This window comes from Canis lupus, chromosome 12 (assembly GCF_011100685.1).
Source record: "Canis lupus familiaris isolate Mischka breed German Shepherd chromosome 12, alternate assembly UU_Cfam_GSD_1.0, whole genome shotgun sequence".
NCBI classification, from domain to species: domain Eukaryota; kingdom Metazoa; phylum Chordata; class Mammalia; order Carnivora; family Canidae; genus Canis; species Canis lupus.
In genome coordinates, this window is record NC_049233.1 from 24,992,238 (window position 1) to 25,015,900 (window position 23,663).

Sequence of the window (23,663 nt, forward strand, 5' to 3'; positions counted from 1 at the left end):
TCCTCTTGGAAGATTTATTAAAGTTAGGAACTCTCAAGGGCATGGTGTGTTGAGAAGGTATATTTTTGGCTTTATTTAACCCTTTATGTCTTTATCATTCGTCATGTTCCTATAAATCTTCCTTGATTCTTTTCTTCTTGTTTTACTTAAAAACAACAACAACAACAACAACAAAACAAAAAACAACTTGGCATCATCTTCCCAGGTGGTTTACTTCTGTATAAAGTAGGATTTTATTTCATTTAAAAAATAACCAAATAGCTATTTTACACCTGTCAACTTGTGTTTCTCCTTATATTAAGAGATTACAAGTTTCCATGATGTTGCGGACTCTGAGAATGATTGTGCCTTAAAAGTGTGATTATGGTTGTATGCAGCTCAGTCAGAAATGTAGGAACCCTAATCAGATAAGACATCGAGGAATGTTTGCTTAAGGAGAGGTCTAGATGGTTAATGTTTTGGACTGACAAAGATCCCAGTGCAGAAAGGCTTTTAAGTGAGAATATAGTTTCAGTGAAGGATGAGGCATAGATACTCAGGTTAAAAAATTTGGATGTTGGGGATGATATTGATGAGGGACCCTAAGAAGTAGATTGCTTTTTGATCTAGGGGCCGTCAGAATAAGCTTGTCATTTTCTTTTATACTATCTCAGCTATGCTCAGGCTAACCTGTCTTTTTCTGGGTGGCTATGTTTTATATTCATCCATTTAGCAAATACTTATTGAGTATCTATACGAATGTCCTAGACATTCGTATAGATGCTAGAGATATAGTAATGAACAAAATAGACAAACAAAAATATCAACCCCCTCTGGAGTTTATATTCTGGTGGAAGAGATACAATAAATAAATAAATATATTACATATTTTTTGGTGAAAGATGCTATAGAATAAGTTTTACTTAGAAGATAGGGAGTGTATTTTTGAATAGGGCAGTCAGGAAAAACTTAAACAAAAGATGATATTTTAACCACAGCTTGAGTTTAGTTGTACATAAGAGCTCTAGGCTCAGTCAGCATTACTGTTATTTATCATATCTTAGTAGAATTGGAATGAGTAAATGTCAATATTTACCATTTTACACTGAAGAAAACTTGTGGCAAGGAAAACTGTCCAAATGTATCCAGAAACACTAGACAGTAGATTTTAGAACCCTTAGATATTGTGATTTGGATCCCTGGAAGTTGAGCTGCAATGAAGCCAGATTTAGCCAAAAAGTTAGTGGTTCAAGAGAGGCCAGCAGGATGTAATGGAGCAACCTTACAGGTTAGGCTGAATCCCAGTCCATAAAAGTTGGGCAAACTTAGTAGAAATCAGGCAAGAAACTGTGCATTGGTGAGCCTTTGCATATACCAAGCCTATAGTGAGCTCACTGTGTGTCAGGCTTCAGAGCCTTCATTTGGGAAGGTTATGGTTGTAAATGAGGTACCAGGCTTTGTGATCATTCTTGGACTGATTGGGGCTTTCTGAGGCTGTTGAAGCCAGTAGCCTAGTAGGGTAATTAAGTAAAGTAACACTCTGATAATCATACCTAGACCTAAGGATACCATGAAGTATCAAGGTCCTGAGGTTTGAGAAAAGGAAAAATGATTTTTCTGCTAAAATCTTGAAGAACTGGTTGTCTTTTTATTCCCCACTGGAAAAGTACCCCAAAGAGAGAAATGATTGATATCTATGATATTATCCATGAGTCTTGAGCTAAATTAATCCTCTTTAAGCTACTATGTCCTTTAGTTTTTCTCCACATCTTTGTACCTAAAGGCCTTTTATTTCAGCTTTTCATTTTTACCTTTGCATTGGTTCAGACTCACTGACCAACTCTTGGTCAGCTGTTCAGATAGATTCCTATATGTCATTCTCATTCTCTGAATTTTCACACAGACCTCAAAAAGTAAATATCAGTCCTTATACACTTAAGTCCTAGCCCTGCCTCTGGCAGTTCAGCTTTGTCATCGCCATGCAAAAAAATCAAAGCTTTCTTTCTGTCCAGCTGTCTTTTCTTCTCCTTCCTTGGGCAATTTTTAGTGAGATGTTCTTTTTATAAATAAACAATTATTTCCCATAGCCTTTCAAAATAAACTGCATGATGAAAATTCATTTCAGATATGCTACAAAGTAATATTAAAAACTCTGCAAATAAATTATATTTTATCCTCCTAGATTTATTCAGACAGTGCAGTGGGAAACAAAGCATTTGTCAGAATGAGTAAATATTTATGAAACAATACATCATTGTCATTAGCTTAGGTAGTGGCTAATGATATTGTTAATGCATATGTAAAGGTAAAGTCAGAATGGTAAAAACTGACATTTCACTGGAACTGTGCATTAAAGACACTTTTTTTGTATAACTATGGTAATTTAGATCTAATGATAGTACTTTTAAACATATTTATTTTTTTTTTTCTTTTAAACATATTTAAAGATGAATTGTACTTTCCCCTTTGATGGTTTTAAATTGTATCTTAGATGTGATGTTTCTCTACCCACATAGGAAAAAAAAAGTATGTTGATAAACTCTCTTGGATAAGAATTTTTTACAGTTACACTTTTAATTCTATCTTCAGTTTTTAAAACCATTTAAAAATTCCCCTTGATATTCCCCTAAATATTTATTTAAGAAATAAAAAATTTAAACATTTTTATCAATTTATTTGAATATAATATTCACTAACAAAAAGGATTTCACTCAAGATGAGTCAAGGAGAGATTATGAAGTATTTTTCCGCATTTTTCAGGAAATGTCCCATTCTTTCTGTCTTCACAGGTGAAGATGGAACCGTCTCTTTTTGGCTAACATTATATGCGTTGCACTTCAGTTGCCCTTTCTTCTAATTTCCTGTTATGCATATGTTAACTTACCATGAAACTTTGATTCTCCTACTTGCTTTGATGTTTGGATGTCCTCATTCTTTAATGAGACTGTAACTACAGAAACTCTTTAGGTTGATCCTTGGAGTTTCAAGGATGTCATAATGCTGAAGGCTACTTCCTCTCTCCTGTTATTGCTTCCTTATCCCTTACAAAAGCATTGTTTTGGCCACACATGAATTTGGACTGCATGTTTCTGCAGTTTGTAAATTCTTACTGAAAAGAACTAGAGCCTACATGATTTCCAAAATTATACCCTATATAAGACATCCTCCATCTTTTCCTGTTGTTCTCCAATTTATAAACCTTCTAGGAATAGTTAAAAAAAAATAAAAAATCTGTCTTTAATAAGGGACTCTTTCTGATAAGTCAACACTTAAAGATTATTTTAACATTGTTTTATGGTGATGATTATCTGCTACAGTTTTTTTTATCTGCTACAGTTTTATGTATTTTAATTATTAACCTGTTGTTTGAACCTTGATGGCCTTTATACAAAGGATGCAGTTTGAATGATACTGTGGCAATCCAATTTAGTCTCTTGTTTACAGCCAGATTGTTTCATTTCAGCCAACAATAATTCCTTTCTTATGGATTCCATAGCATGTACGATTTACATTTAATGTTATTTTATTTTATTTATTTTTCTTAAGATTTTTTATTTATTTATTCATGAGAGACAGAGAGAGAGAGAGAGAGAGAGAGAAGCAGAGAGAGAGAAGCAGGATCCATGCAGGGAGCCTGACGTGGGACTCAATCCCGGGTCTCCAGGATCAGGCCCCGGGCCGAAGGCAGCAACAAACTGCTGAGACACCCGAGCTGCTCTTAATGTTATTTTAAAAGCTATATCTTTTTATATTTAGATATTGACATTCAAGGTCACTCACAAAATTTTATGTGATTTTTTAAAGAGAATTTTCGTCTTCCTATAGCATAGATAAATGTATTATCTAAAAAAGGGGGAGAGATCATACTTTTTTTTTATTAAAGATTTTATTTATTCATGAGAGATACAGAGAGAGACAGAGACATAGGCAGAGGAAGAAGCAGGCTCCCTATGGGGAACCTGATGTGGGATCAAATCCCAGGACCCTGGATCACAACCTGAGCCAAAGGCAGATGCTCAACCACTGAGCCACCCAGGTACCCCTGAGATTATACTTTCTTATAAGGTGAGAGAATTCTGAATAATCATGGGGCAGCTAGATGGAATTAATTTCAGTACTACTGGGGATGAATTAGATTTAGTTTAAACAAGAGCCAAAGAAACCATGTTCATCATCTAAGACCCAGCTCCTGTATTGATCTTTTCCTGAATATCTAAGCCAGCATTGACTACCCTTGAACATCTTTTAATCTCAACTAGATTTTAAGTGTCTAAGTAGCCAGAGACTCCACCTACCTTATTGCACTGGATAAAATGCTGTATATCTAGTCTTTCCTTAATATGTCTTTGGTTGAAAATGGTCTTCACTATGTCAAGCAATTCATTTTCCTCATTAAAAGTTCCAGGGAATGCTACTTTTTTTTCCTTTTTCCTTCACATTTGAATTTAGCCATAGTATTAAAGACAGTCATTTAAATAGCATAAGGAACATGAATGAAAGATAAAGGATCATAAAAGATCAGGAGCAACTTGATGGGATGAGAACTGAGTGATATGCTATATGTTGGCAAATAGAACTCCAATTTAAAAAAAAGTTTAAATAAATAAATAAATAACCAATCAGGAACATGTTGTCATTCTTTCAGGGAACCCCTCCAGCTGGATAATTTGATTTTCTGACTGTTGCTTAGGAGATTGCTCATCCTTAGAATAAGTGGACCCTGAGTGCCAGGGTGAATGGCCTGTGATATTTTCTATTTTTGAAGGTAAACCAAAATCCTAAAAGAGAATACGTTCTATACTGTTTGTTGGGCTTATCTACAGTGAAGGAAAGAATAGCCAGCAATAGAGGATATATTATTTAAGGTTGTTGATAGAGACAAATGAAGTAAAAAAAAAAAACAACTACTTTTTTCCTTGGAAACAGATTTAATATTTTAAGTGACTCTTAGAAAAGATGACTGATTTCAGGTAAGCGTGCTTTCCTCTGGCATAAACCATTTGTAGTAATTTGTTAGAATGGGGAATGCTAGCATTTATTGAGTCCTGCAGCGTCTGATGCTTTATGTAAAATTCTTGTTTAATTTTCAGGAATTCATCATATGAGAGTAGGTATTCTTATCATTATTCGAATTTTGCAAAGAGACACCCAGAAGTTCAGTGAATTTCCTAGAAAGTAGAAGCTCCAAGGTTCACATGATCTTTCTGTTTTCTGAATAGGACATACCACAAACACTAGATTGCTTGGATGATATTGTCTTCTTCACTCAGAAGGATGAAAAATAAAAACAATATTGAAAGAAACAGAGAAATAGGCATTGCTAAACACCTAGGTAACTTAATTACTAGGCGAGACCTACATTTAGCTAAAGGGGAGGATGATCACATGATCCTCATTTTTAGAAAAAGATATAATTTTTTTAGATTTGAAGAGCTTATATATTCATATGAATTAAATTCTCTCTATAAATACTAATGTTTTAAGAGGTTGTGAATGAAAAATATGCATAAGTTATGACTCATAGCCTTGAGAAATGTAGTTTATACTAGACTGATATCTTAATATAATACAACTATTGAGTTACCATCCATTAAATATAAGCTTTTTGAGGGGTGAAGACCATGTTTTTTTGTTTGTTTGTTTTAATGTTTAAATTCAAGTAACCTTTATTGGATACTTGGAAACCTTTCTCATAACATAATAAAACACTAGCCTCCTAAACAGAGTAGTTTTGGAAGGCAATGTAGTCAAGGGAAAATGTAGACTTCGGAATCAGACCAGAGTTCAGATCTCATTTACTGCTTTTTAGCTGTGTGGCTGATGAGTCATTCTCTCTCAGCTTCACTTTTTTTCATCCCTCAAATAAAGATAGTAATGACATTGATATGGAGATTGCATATAATACTCTTAGTAGTATATAATACTCTTAGTAGCTGGAGAGCTACGAACCCCTGTCTCCACTGAATCTCCATCATCAATTTTCTGGACCAGCTTTCCCTGGTGATGTGCACCATGCAGCTCTTTGGGCCTCCCACCCCTCGCTGAGCCCGCGCGTAGGGCGGGGGGCAGGGGCTTAACCTGCTGTCCCTTCCTAGGGCAGCCATTCCCACAGCAGCAGCCCCCACGGCCCTGGGGTCCCTTTGTTTCGTTGGGCACCCCAGTGTTTGTGACTGCAGAAAATAAATGTGATGTTTGTTTAAAAAAAAAAAAAGTACACTCTTAGTGTACTACTTATTAGTGCTTACCCTCTCTAATATATAATAGATAATAAAATGTTCTTCCCTTGGTTTCTCACTCAACATGGGATAGAAAGTGATAAGTATGGAATAAGGGCAAGCATCTGCCCAGGGTACTCTGATAGGACTTCCCTTTTTTTTTTTTTTTTTTTTTTAAAGATTTTATTTATTTATTCATAGAGACAGAGAGAGGGGCAGAGACACAGGCAGGGGGAGAAGCAGACATCATACAAAGAGCCCGACGTGGGACTCGATCCAGGGTCTCCAGGATCACGCCCTGGGCTGCAGGCGGCACTAAACCTCTGTGCCACTGGGGCTGCCCTGATAGGACTTCCTGAGGAAATAAATAGGTGCTTGAATTGAACCTTGAAAGATGACAGGATTTGGACATACAGAATTGGGACACATGAGTATTTCATGATCTATGAACTATTTATAGAAAGGCTATTGGTAACATAATGGAGGACCTTTTAAACTGGTTTGACTAAAGACACAGATCTGTCACTCAAGACTATGATTCTTAATTGAACCTTTGTAAAAGCTGAGAGCATGTTATTAAATATCAGTGAAAATATTCCTCCTAGCTACTAAGAAATTAGAGGCTGGTTTCACTGCTGTCTGGTGATCTTAATATAGGGAAAGAGATTAGAAAATCTAAATGAATGGTCACTCGATATATGTGTTTGGATTTCCCTTTAAAATGCTGGATATCCGAAGACAGTTGGTGGGGAGTGCTGAGATGAGATCTGTTCAGAGTCCAGTTTTCTGTTGATTGCCAAAATGCTAACTTTTAGATCAGTGCCTCTCAAACTCTTTACGTTTGTCCCACATTTTGGCTACTTGAATTTTTGGTTGCACACTTAAAGGTTTAAGTTGAATCCATGGAAGTTATCATTGCAAAAATCACTTGGGCTGCCAAGTGATGATGGCCTGACTTCAGTATCACACTTGTTCTAGTGAATTCAGTCTTTCTTTGGTTTTACCTGTACTTCTTACCTGTAACACATTGTGCCTTTCTCAGTCTTATATGACCTACTTGGCTCAGGGTCTCATCTGATTGATGTCATAGTGATCATCTTTCTTCAGTTGCAGCAAATATACATTTACCCTTTGATCAAAATTTGAAGAACTGTTTCAGAAGAGTTCACGAGATACTTGACAATATAGATGTCCTAGCTGCCTAACATACCTGAGGCAGTGTTCCATTCTTTTTCCAGTAGTCCATTCTTTTTCCAGTAGTGTCCTGGGACACAGCATAGTTTTGCATTTTTTTGTCCTTTTTAAACTTCATACTGATTCTGTAGATTGACTCCCCCTTTTAAGGCTTCTAATGTGTATCTTCAGCCTCGCCTTCTCCCTGAACTCTAGGCTCTGATTCCCAAGCATACTAGATCATACAAACACAGTCATGTTTGAAGCATCTCCTTTGGGAGACTTTGAAGCCTCCCAATGCTGAGCTCCTAGTCCACCGCCTGGCCCAATCCAGCTCTTTCTACAGTCTTTTCTGTCCCAGGTAATGGCAGTTCTATTCTCTTAGTTGCACTGTTCAAAAACCTTGATGTACAGTCTTTGACGCTTTTCTTTTTCTCATACCTATGCTGTCAGCAAATCTTTTTAGCTCAGCCTTAAAAAGTATATCATTTCTGACTATCCCTACTGTCACAGTGCTGGGCCACACCATCACCATCTCTTATTTGGATTATTACAATAGCTTTCTAACTGCTTCTCTAGCTTCTGTCTCAGAAGATTTAATCAGTGTCCATAGAAGCAGGGGGAAGAACGTCACTGGGCCAATATTTTTCCCTTAAAGGACTTTAAAATTCCTTCAAGCCCCTGGACAAAATTTCTATTAATACCTCATAGTTTCATGCCCTAGATTTGGAGAGAAGTGATTTTTTTCCTCCTGTGTATTGTGACTGTAATGTGAGAGCTTCTCAGTATGGCCCCTGTGAGTATCTGATTTGAACAGCCTCTTGATAGACAGTTATCCTATGTATCTTAAATATATTACTAATCTTAAAATAATGAGAATATTATGAAGTGCACTCACTACCGAAAGTAAGTGAACATAATTTCATCTTCTTTTTAATGATTTAGAATGAACTTCAGAATTTGGAACTGCTGCAGGCTGATCATTAGGAACCTCAATTATCATTGCATAGTAAAGGAAGTGCTGGTTAGTAGAGATTTCCAGTTGTGTTAGTGTCAGAAAAAGCTGCTTTCTCTCTTCTAAAATTAAAACTAGTTTATTAAACCTTTCTCCTCTGAAATTTGAGGCAAAAAGTGATCTGCAGATACAATGGTAGTATTTTTTGGGGACTCACTAGCACTGATGGTTGACTGGTGGATTTTATAATTACTTCAAAAAGGAAAGGTCAGTAATTGAATTTTGCAGGTCTTTTATTTGACTTGAATATTCCTTAACTTTTTATTTTATATTTATTTCCCAACCCTATAGACCTGAGGCCCTTTCTGGTTTAGTGGCAAAGTAAAAGATACTAATGAGAATGTCTTTGGGACATAATTATGTAGATTTAAAGGAGTGATGTAGTTTTAATTATGCCCTTTAGCTAGTGTACTTGCATATTAAAGTCATTCATGTCTCAGTGTATTTCCCTCTGAAACTTTGCTTTTCTCAGGCCTTAAATTACTAATCAGCTCATGGGTATACCTGAAGGTTATGTAAGCTAAGTTGAAGACTGCCAAAGAATGTGTTTAAACTATTAATCCAAAATATACAGAAGTTTATAATTAGAAAAAAATGGCCCATGGGTTTATAGTGTTCTTCGCTGGATTCATTAAGAAGGAAATTCCCAGCATCATTCGTGTATATGTGTTTCCTCCCTCTCTCCTTTTGTCCCTCTCTCCCTCTTCCTTCCCCAAACAAAACACCCTTTGGGTGTAATGTGTTGAAACATGTAATATATTGTTTCCCTCAGGCTCTTTTAGTAAACTGAAGGGACTTGAAGTAAAATAATAATAATAGAGTTTTTTATTTAATTTTTTTTCACCTCTGCTTTTGTGGCTTGTTTACTTTCATTATAAGCTTTGAGATGTAGCAGGTTACTAAATCTACTAAAGGTAGCAACCGCGTTGAAGCTGTGAAATGATTTCACTCATTTATGGAACAAAAGTATGGGCTACTTAAACCCTACTTTGTGTCTCATTTTGTTTTTATTTGTGGAAGGCTAGCATAGGAAAATCCTTGGTAAATTCTAAAGAGGAAGGCTCAAAATCTTTTCAGGCCAGCTTTCCTCCCAAAGAAACAATAAAAATAATAGAATTTAGAACAGGAGTAAGTGACCTTTCTTTGAAGGGAGAGATAGTAAAAATTTTTGGCTTTGTAGACCTTATGGTTTCTGTAGCACTTATTCTGCTGCCATAGTGAGAAAGCAAACATAGGAAATACTTAACCAAATGGACGAGACTGTTATTTTTGACAAAAACAGACAGCTTTCTGAATTTGTCCTGTGGGCTGGATGTAGTTTACAGACTCCTAATTTAAAGCATGGGTTCCTTAACTTTTTTCTTTATTTACCAGACTAACATTCATCAAATACCTGATGTGTGTTTTGGCTACTTTTATATACTTTTGTTTTTTGGGGTTTTTTTTTCTTGTATATACTTTTGATCAATGATCTCCACCATGGCTTATGAGACAGATGGAGGAAATACTTAAAATGTTTACATTACAAAAAATTTCAAGCATATGCAAAAACAAATCCCCTCATATCTATCATCATATCAAACAATTAGTAGTGTTTTCCATATTTCATTTATTTATCCCTTTTTATTTGAATTTTATTTATTTTTATTTTTTTTCCTATTCTTTTGTATTTTAGCTGAAGTATTTTAAAGTAAATTTCAGACTGTGTCCTGTGATGCCTGCATACTTTATGTATCTCTAGAAAATAGCGCATTTTCTTACATAATTGTAATACCATTATCTTACTGCTTGACAGAATTAACAATTTTTTTGGTAATGTCTGTTACCCAGGCCAAGTTCACATTTCCGCAGTCGCCTAGAAATATATATGCTTTAACACTTGATTTGTTTGAACCAGAACCTACATCAAATCATATGTTACATTTGTCTGTTGTCTCATAAATCTCTTCTAGTAATCCTCTACTTAACCTCTTTTCTTTCTTTTCCTTTTTTGTTTGTTAGTTTTTTTCCCCAGTCTGTGTAGCTCTTGAAGCAGTTAGCCAGTTGTTGTATAGAATGTTTCACATTCTAGATTTCTTTGCTTCCTGTATGTAGTATCATTTGTTACCCATATTTCCCATTTTTCCTGTAAGTGAAGTTAGCCATAAAAACTTAAGCAGATTTAGGCAAGAATCCTTTTTTTTTGGCAAGAGTCTTTCATAAATGGTACTTTGTTTTTCATATTACATCACATCAGGAGGCTTATCAGTAGCCTGAACCTCCCATTGTGAAGTTCCCCTTCAGCTTTTCATCTAATGTTTTTATCCACTGAATCATCTTTCCCAAATCAATTATCTTATTCTTATTTCTACACTTACTGGCTGAAATTCTTCTGAGTGAATGTTCCCTAATCATTTTGGGTATTTGGTTGCCCTGAAATAGTTGATAAGGAAAGCAATAATTTTGAATCTCATTTTGTAGATTGGGATTGATTCTCAAAAGATTAAGTAAATTGCCTGAAGTCATAAGCCTAATATCCTACGTAGCTCAGAATCAAACTGACATTTTTGTTACCAATTCTGGTTATCTCAGATGCAACACCAGTGGGAACCAGTGGACTGGTATCATAACCAGTTCTTCTTGGTTGAGAAGTTAAGGAAGAGATTCAGGATAATTCCCATTTCTTTTCTATCTTCTCCTACCCCCTCCTCTGAATAAAGAGAGTAGATAGTTTTATCTAATAAACTAACTACAGAGATAGTTTTCCAGAGCAATGGAATGCTTAGGAATCAAATTGCTTGGATTCATATTTCTGTTCTTACCACCTAGCAGCTATAAGCTGACTTTTGGCAAGTTATTTAACCTTTCCATGCTCTAGTTTCTTTGTCTATAAAATGAGGATCCTAATAGTATCTGTCTTAAAGGATTGTTGTAAGAATTAAATGAAGTTGATGCAAGTAAAGAGCTTAGAACAGTGCCTTGCATGTAATAAGCATTCAATATCATTAGCTTTTCAGAAATAAAACTGTTCCATAGCTACACTTTTAATTCTACTAGCCATCCAAACCAAACATTCGAAGTAACAAAGTAATTGTTAGGAAAACAGCATTATGTTGTTCTCTTGATGCTAAAAGTGATGATAGGTCAGTATAGGTGATCTTAGGTGAAGACCTAAGAAATGGCATGAATCTAAAGAATGAAAGCTGTGGAATGCTACATTTCTGGAACAGTTGTAACTGCAGAGAAATACTGTTTTAAATTTTTAGTTACATACACTTGATTAGTTATTTAGTCAATTGGTGGACAGTGGTTGAAAAGATGCATGTAATCTGAATGTTCTGCATTTTAGATTTTTTATGTTTGAATTTCTTAATGTGAAGAATACCTCTTTTTTGGAATCTTGGAGCTTTTTGCTGAGTATAGTAGGAAAAGCCATCAAATGTATTGTCATATTTTCTACAGGACATAAAATACTTTATTGTGTAGTATGTAGGAAAAAGTGCCTATTTCCCCCTTTTCTATTACCTACTTGGTAGCACGATAGATGGTATCACCATATTTGTGTTCATAATCATTCCTTTGTCATATTTGCAGGACTTTTAAAGACCAATTTTAAAGGATCTTTTCAGCAGAGTATTTTCATCATTTCTTTAAAACAATGGAAAAAATAATTCTTATTTTCTAGATGTGGAACCTGCTAATAACTTTATCATTTTGCATTATTTTCTTATGGTTGGCATTTTAAGACTACATGAAAGTGTATATATATGCATTTGGTTTGATCATAGATTATTCCTGTTTGTTCATAGGCATTTTTTCCAATTTATTGTACAGTGTTATGAAAGGTTTTTCACTATTTATTGCCTTAGTTGTCAAGTATCTTTTGAGCCATATTCAGAAGGACAGTTTGCTATAGATATATGTCATACCTTATTTAAGGTTTTTCTGAGTATTTGCAAATGCTTTGTATTTGGCCATGTGAATCAGAAAGAATTAGAATGGGTGTGCAGTTGGTCCCATTTTTAGATATATACATACACAGGCCTATGTGTCTGTGACAAATAATGTGATTTGTTATGATGTGACCCAAATGGAGCAAGTAACTTGGTTTTTTAACTGCAAGGATTTAATTGTTTTTATCAGCCTTCTCCCCTATTATTTGTGTGAGATTGCATCACCTAGCCAGAGGTAGATGTAGAACTATAGGTGTGTAAGCCTGTATTAATGTTTTATGAAAGAAAACACATTTATTCACTAATCAGCTTTTCAGTATTGTTTACTGCATATTCTAGAATCTGTATTTGCAAATGAAACACTGTTGTAGAAAGTTCTGATTAAGAATAAAATTAGGAGCAGTAACTGTAGCTTTTTAATTAATTATAATTAAATTTAATTAATTATAGTTTTGATTTTCAAGTAAAGAAAAATGTGTGTATTCTTACAAAGACATTAAAGAAACAATAGAAATGGTAAACAACTATGTGATTAAATGTGAAGATCAGGGAGCTCTCAAAGTCAAAGAGAGCATGCCTGTCCGGGTACTTCGGTGCAAATACATGTCTTTTCAATCTCTGGCAAACCTCCAGTATTGGAAAGAACACTGGTTCTGAAGGGCAATGGTTATAGGCAAGGCCCTTGCCTGTGTCTTAGAAGCTCTTGAAAAGCTCATTTTTGGGTTTCTGTTTTCTTCTCCAAAAGGGAAGGAAATTATACCTGCTTTTTTGTGAGGATCAAAGGCTAAGTAGGTTTCCTGGGAGTGAAAATTCTTTCTGAAGTACATATAACTAGTGCATCAAAGTTGGGATAAGGCATATTGGTTACGAGAGAGAGCACAGTGATGATTGTTTGGATCTATTAATATTTGACTAGATTCGAATTATGATCTTGGTCAAGGGGATCTTGGAGGGGAACGTCATACCTACCTTCCCCAAGGTATAATATCTGTGCCGTCATCTCTATGTGGAAGTGATAATCACTATTTTTGCATTAGTTCTTATAATTAGCAGCAATGTCTGTCAAGTGCCCAGCACACTACCAGGCATATGTAGGTGCTCTGTGGCTGCTGTTGTCATTTGCTTTTAAAAAATTGACAGTTAATGAATACTCGTTTCATGCATATTAACATGTAAGAAAGTTATAGTCCTTTAGGTAGAAGGAGGATGTTGTGATTGTTAACACCATGTAGCATTCGCAGAGAGTGTCAATTTCTAATAATTTTCTTTTTTAAGGTAATAGGATTAATTAAAATCAGTGTTGCAAAATTAAATTAAAAATACTGATTTTTCTTGAAACCAAAACATTGATAATTAAGTAAATTTCTAAGTTTAGATTTATACTTAAGATCTTTCCTTTCTCTCTGAATTCTCTCATCTGTTTTCGTTACTCAGACTTTAAAAATATAGAAATTAAACATGAAGTTGAAAAGTAAAAGTATAATTAAATGAGAAATTTATATATTGAAGTTCAAATTCTGCTTATGAATTCTAAGGTGAATTCATAAGCCTCCAACCTTCATTTCAGTTCTCAGTCTTTGGTTAACTCTATTAATTATTCTTGCCCATTATTTCCTTGTGGATTGTGGAAATGAATTGTGTGTGCATAGGAAACTGTCTTTAGTTCATTAACTCACCATGGCAGCCTCTGAGCCATGGTGACATCTTTAAGAAAGGTGATAGAAAACACTTGTTTGAGAATGTGTTAGGAATCGAAGTTAACATACGTGAAAGAGCTGTGTATAAGACTTTTTTAAAAAATTCTGTTTCGGGCAGCCCTGATGGCCCAGCAGTTTGGCACTGCCTTCAGCCCGGGGGTGTGATCCTGGAGACCCAGGATCGAGTCCCATGTCGGGCTTCCTGCGTGGAGCCTGCTTCTCCCTCTGCCTGTGTCTCTGCCTCTCTCTCTCTCTCTCTCTCCCTCTGTCTGTCATGAATAAATAAATAAAACCTTAAAAAATAAAAATAAAATAAAATAAATTTAAAAAAGTAAAAAAATTCTGTTTTATATAGGTTTATATAGTACAAGCCAGATACCTTTGTTTCAGCTTTTTGGTTTGATCCTTTGTGTTGGAGGGTGGAAAATGATTTCTTACCATTTCTTTTGTGATCATCTAATTAACAAATGTCTTTAATTTCCTTATAGAATTGATGAACTTGATCATGTTTTCCTACTCAGTATCCGTAATCTTGGCCATCACAGTTCTCTATGTTTTGAGGCTTTCTTTTGGTTCCTATAAACAGCATTGTTATTCCAACATTAAGATAATTTTTCTGATTGTTAAGTACTTGGGTAAGTACTTAAGTATCCAAATAAGTGTTAAGTACCCAAGTACTTATCCATGAAAGAGTTGATTCCTTTCTAGCAGTTTTAGTGAAAAGGTCTTAACTAGCTTCCTAGCATGCCCTAGATGAATGGTAAAGCTTCTTCTCAGCCTTCTGCCTATGAAAAACTGCAGTTCATTTAGGGGAAAAATAAACTGTGCACTCTATATATTGTCTATAATTGAGTTAATTGCATGATTGGAATGAAAGCACTGAGGTTTTTGTTTGTAAATATCTTGTTCAATGTGGTAGAAGCTAGAGTATACCACTAAGACTGTAGGTTCATAGTCTGTAATTCATGGTAGCCACTTATGTTCTCAGAATGTCAAATTTCATGACAGTTTTTGAAGACTGTTGTACAAATGTTGTGTTTTCATTAGCAAAAATGATTCAACTTTTTACTCACATAAAGTAGATGTAATCTTATAACTAAATATAACTTCTGGTATAGTTATTTGTGTTATATACAATGTACATTTTAAATTGAATAATACATTGTAGAAAAAAATAAGTGACTATGATGTCTACTTTTTAATGTGGGAAAATAGGAATAACTATACTTTGAAATTTATATTTTATATTTATAACACACTAATTTGATTTTAAAAATCCATTTTCACAGTAGGTACTACTTTAGAGTTACCTAGACTTAAAATCAGATCTAAGTTCCACCAGTGACAAGATGTACAGCCTTCATTAAGAAAGTGACTTTATTTCTCTGAGACTCCATTCCCTTCTCTATAAAACGACACTGAAGCCATTTTATACTGACATTAAGACTTAAGCAAAATAAAAAATATAAAGCTATAATAATGTATGTAAAGCAGTACCTAGAACATAGTAAAAGTACTCAATGAAAATAACTGTTACTGAGGTTAGAAAATAACTTTTCTTTGCCATAAGGCAAACCTCAAATTTTGGGATATAAATTCAAGATATTGTTTGAAGTTCAGAATCACTGTTTCATGAGTTGTAAGAAGATACAATTCATATCAGTCATCAGCTTTTAGCAAAAGATATCAGGAAAGTGTATGAGTTTCTTATCTTCAGGTTATAAAACTGAGGAGCATTTTTAAAATTGATGTTACTGTCAAACTGGCATCATTCTTATAATTTTTTTGACCCCAACATATTCACATTGGCAGTTTACACATAGAATTTTATTGGAAAAGAAAATCTATTTGATTTACATAATTATAAAATAATAAAGAATGCCTGTGTCCCTCTAGTTGTTTTGTATTAAGATATCAAAAAACCCAATAAAAAATGCATGAAAAGTATTTTCTCTCTTTTTTTTTACCTTTCAGTCATTCATTCCTCTTTAGAATACCTGTCATTTCTGTCAAAAGATTTTGCTTAAACTTAGTTATTATATTATTACTCTGACTTTTAAGATGGCAAAACCAGAAATGACATATCTTCTTTAAATTATTTTTAAAGCAAAAAAGTTCCTACATATAAATAAGTCTACGAATAAAAATTATGGGTTATTTTTCCTCTGTGATCTCCCTACCCTATTATTAGACAGAACAAATAGCAATGAATACATTCTCAAGAAAGAAACACAATGAAAACCAGGCTTAGAAAACCAAGCATTGTTTTTTAAGATTCCAGCAAATTCATCACTATTAAGCTGGGTTCATAGTTTCTAAAGACTTTAAATGTACAATCCCATCTCCTTAGGGGATGGGTGAAATGGGCAATGTACATGAATGAACTCTTTGAGTCACCAGAATGGAGCCATCTTGATTTATGTGTAATCTGTACAAGGAACCTGCATCCAGCCCAGTCCTCCCTGTTACTCTTATATGTGTTAAATTTAACATCTTGTTTTTGTTGAAATATTTCTTTACATTGATCATCATTTATGGATATTCTGCATCTCTAACCAGTCTTTAAAACCTAGATTTTCTTTAAACTATTTTTATTTTTAAGACTTCTTTTTCCAGTGTCCAGTATATACTTAAAGTCTATTTCTTTAAGGAGAAAATTTTTAATTAATGGACAAGATGCTGTCAGTGTAGTATAGCAAAAAGAGAAGAAAAGGCAGATTAAAGCTCCTTTTTATTTTGCTTTGTTAAATCCCCAGTTGAATGGAATAGTGTTGAGCAGCAGCCAGAATCATGGAATTTGAGATTACTTGTTTCAATATTGAATGAAGGCTCATCTGAGAGTGATGGGTTTTAGTGCATTTTTTCCCCTTAGTGGAATTAAGGTGACTTTCCTTTTGCACATTGTGTCACCTCAATTTAGGAGCTAAACAGCTTATGCTTGTTGGTCGGGTAGCTTAATTTTGGAGGTTTATGGGACATGATGTTTTCATAACAGAAAGGAAGAGTAGATAATAATCCTTTGAACCTTTAAGGAATTGAGATTTAACAGTTCATTATACATTTATATGCAATTTTATGTGCGTATCTATAGAATTTAATTCATAATTGTTGAAGATCCGGGCAGCCCCGGTGGCACAGCGGTTTAGCGCCGCCTGCAGCCCAGGGGGAGTGATCCTGGAGACCCTAGATCAAGTCCCACGTTGGGCTCTCTGCATGGAGCCTGCTTCTCCCTCTGCCTGTGTCTCTGCCTCTCTCTCTCTCTCTCTGTGTCTCTATGAATAAATAAATAAAATCTTAAAAATTGTTGAAGATTCACTATCAAGGATAGTGGGCATAAGGCAGAGAGGTTTAAGGAAATAGATGTCCCTGCTGTGACAATTCACTATCTGGATTGGATTTAATACAGCTAAGGAAGAGAAATCTAAACACATGATGGGGTACTTTCATTCATTGCTTAACACAAGTCAGAGCAGCACGTTTTGTGAAAATTGTTTAGTATTCTAAAATAAAGCACGTTCTTTAGCATTTATATAAATCATCTAATGTAGCTCTTTGGTGAAAGGGTTCTCATTATCTGCCACTATTTAAGTTTCCAAGCTGATATTGTGCTTTTCTTTCTTTAAAAACAAATTAGGTATATCAACTTGATTTGGGGATTATTAGTATTCAACAAATTACTCTTTAAAGCGCACATCAAAATATTATTATTCCTGTAATTTTATGTGTGTTATGTTTCTCATTACTGTTCTGCTCATTCATATGCTATATAGGACACCAGAGGCAGCTTTTGAATTTTAAAGAAATTAATCTGCATATTAAGTGGCTAGTAGGCTTGTGATCCTAGCAGTTGTCATATCAGAGCACCAAGCTTGGATTTTCACAGCTATCTCAGTTTTATTTTTGTTATTACCTTGTCATTTAAGTCATTAAGTTTGAATTAATGTATACTAAGACTTCTTATTTCAGAAATAGCTTTTTGTAAAACAGAATGGACAATGATAATTTCTAGTAAATGCATAATTTATGACATGATAAACTGAAAAAGAGCTACTCAAGAAATTTTTTGTAGCAGTATGGTAAGTTCTGAAGCATTCATATGTCTTTTAAGATTATATATATATGGGTATGTGTATGTATGTGTGTCTGTGTTTCAGAAGGAGAGATATTTTACCTGATAATTTGGGTAACTTTCCAGGTATATTTTAAATAATTGGATTTTTTTTCAAAAGTTTTAAAATGTGACATAACTTAGAAAAAAGTTAAGGGGAGGAAAATCCCTTAATGTAATTAAATACCATAGGAGCATACCTACACATTCGTATGTATATTTCGTATAGTTGGTGATAGAGACAGGTTGTAATCACTTGAGCAGAAAAGCAAACTTGAGGACTTTGAGTTTATTTCTCCACCTTTCTACCATGGCATTAGAGAAATAATCCTCCTGTTGCTCAGTTATTTTAGCTATAAAATGGTGATTGTGGTACTGTAAAGGATATTGCAGATGTATTCAGTCAATTGCTTATATAATTTACAAGTGGCTACCTTTAATTTTCTAATAATTACTTACAGGAAATATTAGGAAAAGGTAATTACTGGCATCATCACCACTACCAATAAATATTATTCAGTGCTTATAATGCACTAGGCAGGAAGCAGGAGCCCAAGACCCTAGGTAACTCAAAAGGAGCAAAGACCAACCTTGGTTTCCTGCAATTACTGTAATCTTTTTCTAAAAGACAGTAATTTTTCTAGCTCATGCCTAGAGGAGAGACTGTGAAATTAAGAATTATAGTGTATCATTCATTCAGTGCGTATTAGGTGGAACCATATGAAATTACCGTTTGTGTATAGCAGAAATACAGAATGTCATGGCAATTCCATTTGGTCCCATTTAATATTTACAGAGCCACTGGCATGGATTAGGCATTGTTGTAGGAGCTAAGGCATAGCAGTTAACAAAATGTAATCCATGTCCTCATGGGGTTTGCATTCTTATAGGTTCTCCAGCCAGACCTCTCTTCAATCTAGTATATCCACTGCCTACTCTACATCTCCGCTTGGATGTCAAATAGGCATCCACACATATTCAAAACCAGGTTACTGGTGAATAAACAGTGCACCTTGATTTTACTTGCTTTATACATAGAAATCACTGCTAGTAGGATCATGAATATATGACTTAGCCCAAGATCTCTCTTTTTCTCTATCAAGATAATAGAACCAATAAATAAGGCAGTAATTTCTGTAGCACTAAATGGTGATTTTTATCTGTTGAATTTTAAAATGTACTCAGACATGAAAATGGAGCCTGGTAGACTGCTAAACACAACTATGATGTATTTGCTCTTTCTAATACATTGAGACAGCTATTCTGTATCCTTCACTACACATGGTAAATAGCTGAGACGTGTTATGACTCAGTGAATGTCGTCTGGATAGGGAATCTATGGAGCTAGATTGGAATTCCAGATTTGTTATTAAGGAGATACCCATCAGGATATAGAAGTTAACTTTTTACATACTTCACTGATGTGAAAATAAATGAGGTAATCACCAAGTGGTTTGAAAATTCACTCTTGAGGAATGGAGAGTTGTTATTAAAATACAGATAATAATAGTTTTCGTATTCATAGTTTAATGTAATCTGTGTGGTTTTTGTTTTTCTTGATTAAGATACTACAAAATTTTGTTTTGAACAAAAACCAAAAAACTTGGTTTTGAAATGTGTCAAAACTATGCAATTTAGTCTTTGCCCAACAGGCTGATTGAGCCTCAGCAGGGGAGCCAACTATTCTTTTTCCCGTGTTCATTATAATATAGCATTGATATATTAATTTTTAAATTAAATTCCTATGAATGAATATATAAGAGATTTGTTAGACTATTTAAAGCATCGTTTAGTATTTAAAAATATATGCCTTAAATTTTAAGTTGATGAAATTTTTTTAAAAGGACATTTTCCTGGTTTGTCTTGTCATCCTGTTTTGTTAGCATGTCCCTGATGTATAGTTCATTCAAAATACTAGCGTGGCAAAATAAATTCAGTTTCTTAATGAGATATCACATCACATCAAAGTTAAGAAGCAAACAGATAACCTGAAGCTATACAAGAAGTTTACATAGCCTTCTCTTGGTAGAGCATCTTCCTGCATTGCTAAGAACACAGTCCATCAATAATTCAACTTAGTTACATTAGGTTATAAGAAAGCAGCCACTTTGCTTTGAAATTTTAATTCTAATTCTTTATCATAATTCACAAGGTGAAGTAACTTATCCTTACTGTGATGCCTGTGAGTAACGTATCAATAAAAGGGGAAAGGGGAAAATATTTCTCCTCTGTCATGAATATTTGATTATTTCTCAGATAGTTCCCTGGAATTTGATATGCTGCTCCTTTGTATTAAATAATATTTATATGTTGGTTATGTGTAGGTAAGTAGTATAATGTTGCAAGGGAAAAAAAACCACTAAGATAAATTCGCTTAAGTTTTCTATACTAAACTTTGGAAATTCTTTTTTTTTTTTTTAAGATTTTATTAATTTTATTTAAGAGAGAGAAAGAACACAAGTGTGGAAGAGAGGCAGAGGGAGGAGAAGCAGACTCCCCACCAAACAGGGAGCCCAGTGTGGGGCTCCATCCCAGGATCCTGGGATCATGAACTGAGCAGAAGGTAGATGCTCAACCGACTGAGCCACCCAGGTGCCCCTGGAAATTCTTTAATTTTTTTTTTAAGATTTTCTTTTTAAGTAACCTCTATATCCAGTGTGGGATTTGAACCTATAACCTCGACATGGATAGTCACATGCTCTACCAAAGGAACCAGTCAAGAGCCCCTATACTAGAAATCTTTGCATTCTATGAGGAAAAAAAAAAAAACAAAAACAAAAAACTATGCATGTTGACATTGAATGACCCTTGTAACAAATCGACCTTTCTTATACTTCATATTGGGAAGCATAACAGTGTGCTACTATTTGTAGAGTTTGGCATGACTTGCTAGATGTTACAGTAAATTAAAATAACTTAAATAAATAGTAATTTGCCTATTATTATGATAGACAGCCTTTGTCTAATACCTCATATTTTAAGCAAATTGAAAATTACCACTAAGTTCTGAAAATAGCTTTTGCTATCGTAACATTGTAGAAAGAACATGGACTTTGAGCAAGTCATAAAAATGTTGCAGTTCTGACCCCCTTCACTGTGTACATTTGAACATTTCACTTAAACATTTCAAGTCTTAATTTTCCAGATGGTAAAATAGGGATAACCATACTAATTTTGTAGGGTCATTAGGACATTCAAATGAGATCATTTGTTATGCCTAATCCATTGCCTGGTATATAAACTATTTTATTTTATTTTTTTAAGATTGTATTTATTTATTCATGAGAGACACACAGAGAGGCAGAGACGTAGGCAGAGGGAGAGACAGGTTCTCCATAGGGAGCCTGATGCAGGACTAGATCCTTAGACTCTGAGGTCACAACCTGAGCCAAAGGCAGATGCTCAACCACTGAGCCACCCAGGTGCCCCTAAACATTTTATTTAAAAAAAAATTTAGACTTACAGAAAATCGTACCCACAGTTTCATATACACTTCATCCAATATTCATATCTTAATCAACTATTATACAGTTACCAAATCAATAATCAATCAATTTAATTTATTGTTAATAAATTAACACTGGTACAGTATTAACTAGTCTTTATTCAGATTTCACCAGTTTTCTCACTCTTGTCCTTTTATTGTTCCGAGATTCAATCCAGGATTACATGTCGCATTTAGTTGTTGTGTCTCCTTAATTTCTTCCAGTCTGTGACATTTTCTGTCTTTGTCTTTCATGACCTGGATGTTTTTTAAGGATACTGGTCAGTTTTTTCATAGACTGTCTCTCACTTTAGGTTCATTTATTGTTTTCTCAGGATTAGATTGAGGTTATCCATTTTTGGCAAGGATACCATAGGAGATATCTGAGGCATATGATGTCAACATAACTTACTATGGTAACATTAGCCTTGATCACATGATTCAGGTGGTATCCGCTGGGTTTCTCTACTATAGAGTTAACTATTTTCTCCTCAAAATGCCTCAGGGGAGATACTTTTAGGCTATATAAATATCCTCTTTCCCCACTGATTTTAGCATCCTGCAGTGAATCTTGCCTGCAACTAATATTAATATGGTGTTCTAATGGTTATTTTTTCTTTCCCTATCCCATACTTATTTTTATTTTAATATTTTTTTTTTATTCATGAGAAACAGAGAGAGGCAGAGGGAGAAGCAGGCCCCCTGAGGGGAGCCTGATGCGGGACTTGATCCTAGGGCCCCAGGATCAGGACCTGAGCCAAAAGCAGATACTCAACCACTGAGCCACCAGGTGCCTCCCCTTCTATACTTGTTAATTGTAATTCTTCTGTAAAGAAGAGCTGTCCCTTCTCTCCCATTAATTTTTTCAGTTATTTGTGTACTCATGAATGTCTTGTGAATTATATGTTTCATGGGTTTTAATTCCATGCTATTATTGTGGGGGGTTTTGTTTTGTTTTTGTTTTTGTTTTGCTCAGATTTTTCCAGTACGCCACTGGGAGTGGTTGGTTCCCTTTTGACATGTCCCATTCTCCTTTTAAGCTCTTCTCTGGTACATAAAATGCTCCAGGCTCATGTTGTAATTTCCCTGCCCTAATCTTAGAACCAACCAGCTCTCCAAAAAGCCTTTGTAAATCCCTTAAAAAATAAATTTGCCATTCAAAACTTATATATTTTTCTAATTCTTGATATATTTCGTGTATTTCACTTTGCTTTCCTTTAGGTGCATCTTTAGAGAATTTAGTCTACCAAGTGGGAACTATTGGTTCCTAATTTTTAGAAGCGAGATGAAACACTTGCCTATGACAAGAGGCAAGAGATCTTCTCTTTGTCCCTGAAATTATAGAGGAATAATCTGGTTTGTCACTGTACATTAAAATTTTATCTCATGCCATTTGTCATTTCACAGCATGAGATATTCTTCTATCAGTTATTGCTAGCTTTTAAAATCTAATGTAATTTTTTTCTTTTGGTCATCTGTTATATAGCCAAACTTAGATGACTAGAAGATGATATGTAATCTAATAAGTGACATATCTCACTATATTGTTGTGAATTTGAAAAAATCATCTAATCCTTTTAGCAGTTCATTTTTAGAGTTATCTTGGAGCTGATTTTGTAATTATGATGTAAGTAGAAGTGTACTAAAGTTTTTGTCTGTTTTCTGGAGAGTCTGACTCATTTTTGACATTGATAGAAAAATGTATATTTTTAATAAGCTATGAGTAACCACTAGAGGGTGGTCACGGGCAACAAATTACCCATTTGCTATTTATTCAAAATATTCTGACACTGAAAGATTGACAATAAAGATAGCGAGGGAAATACCAGGAAGCAGACTAAAAAAAAAATGAGTGACAATATTAAACAGAATGCAGTACAAGGGGAAAAGTATTAAATAGGACAAATACATGTTGATCAAAGGCACACACCACCAAGAATATATGACAATTCTGAACCTTTATCCAGAAACGTATTGAAATATATCAATATATATAAATATTTAAATGTTTATATAAAAATATATATTTCTAAAGATTTGTAGGATTTGGGAAATATATT

General features: G+C 34.4%; 1 protein-coding gene across 2 annotated transcripts in view; it reads left to right on the forward strand.

The window, feature by feature from the left end:
* PRIM2 (DNA primase subunit 2) overlaps nucleotides 1–23,663 on the forward strand; it is a 307,686-nt gene that overhangs the window by 220,125 nt on the left and 63,898 nt on the right. The window lies entirely within an intron of this gene.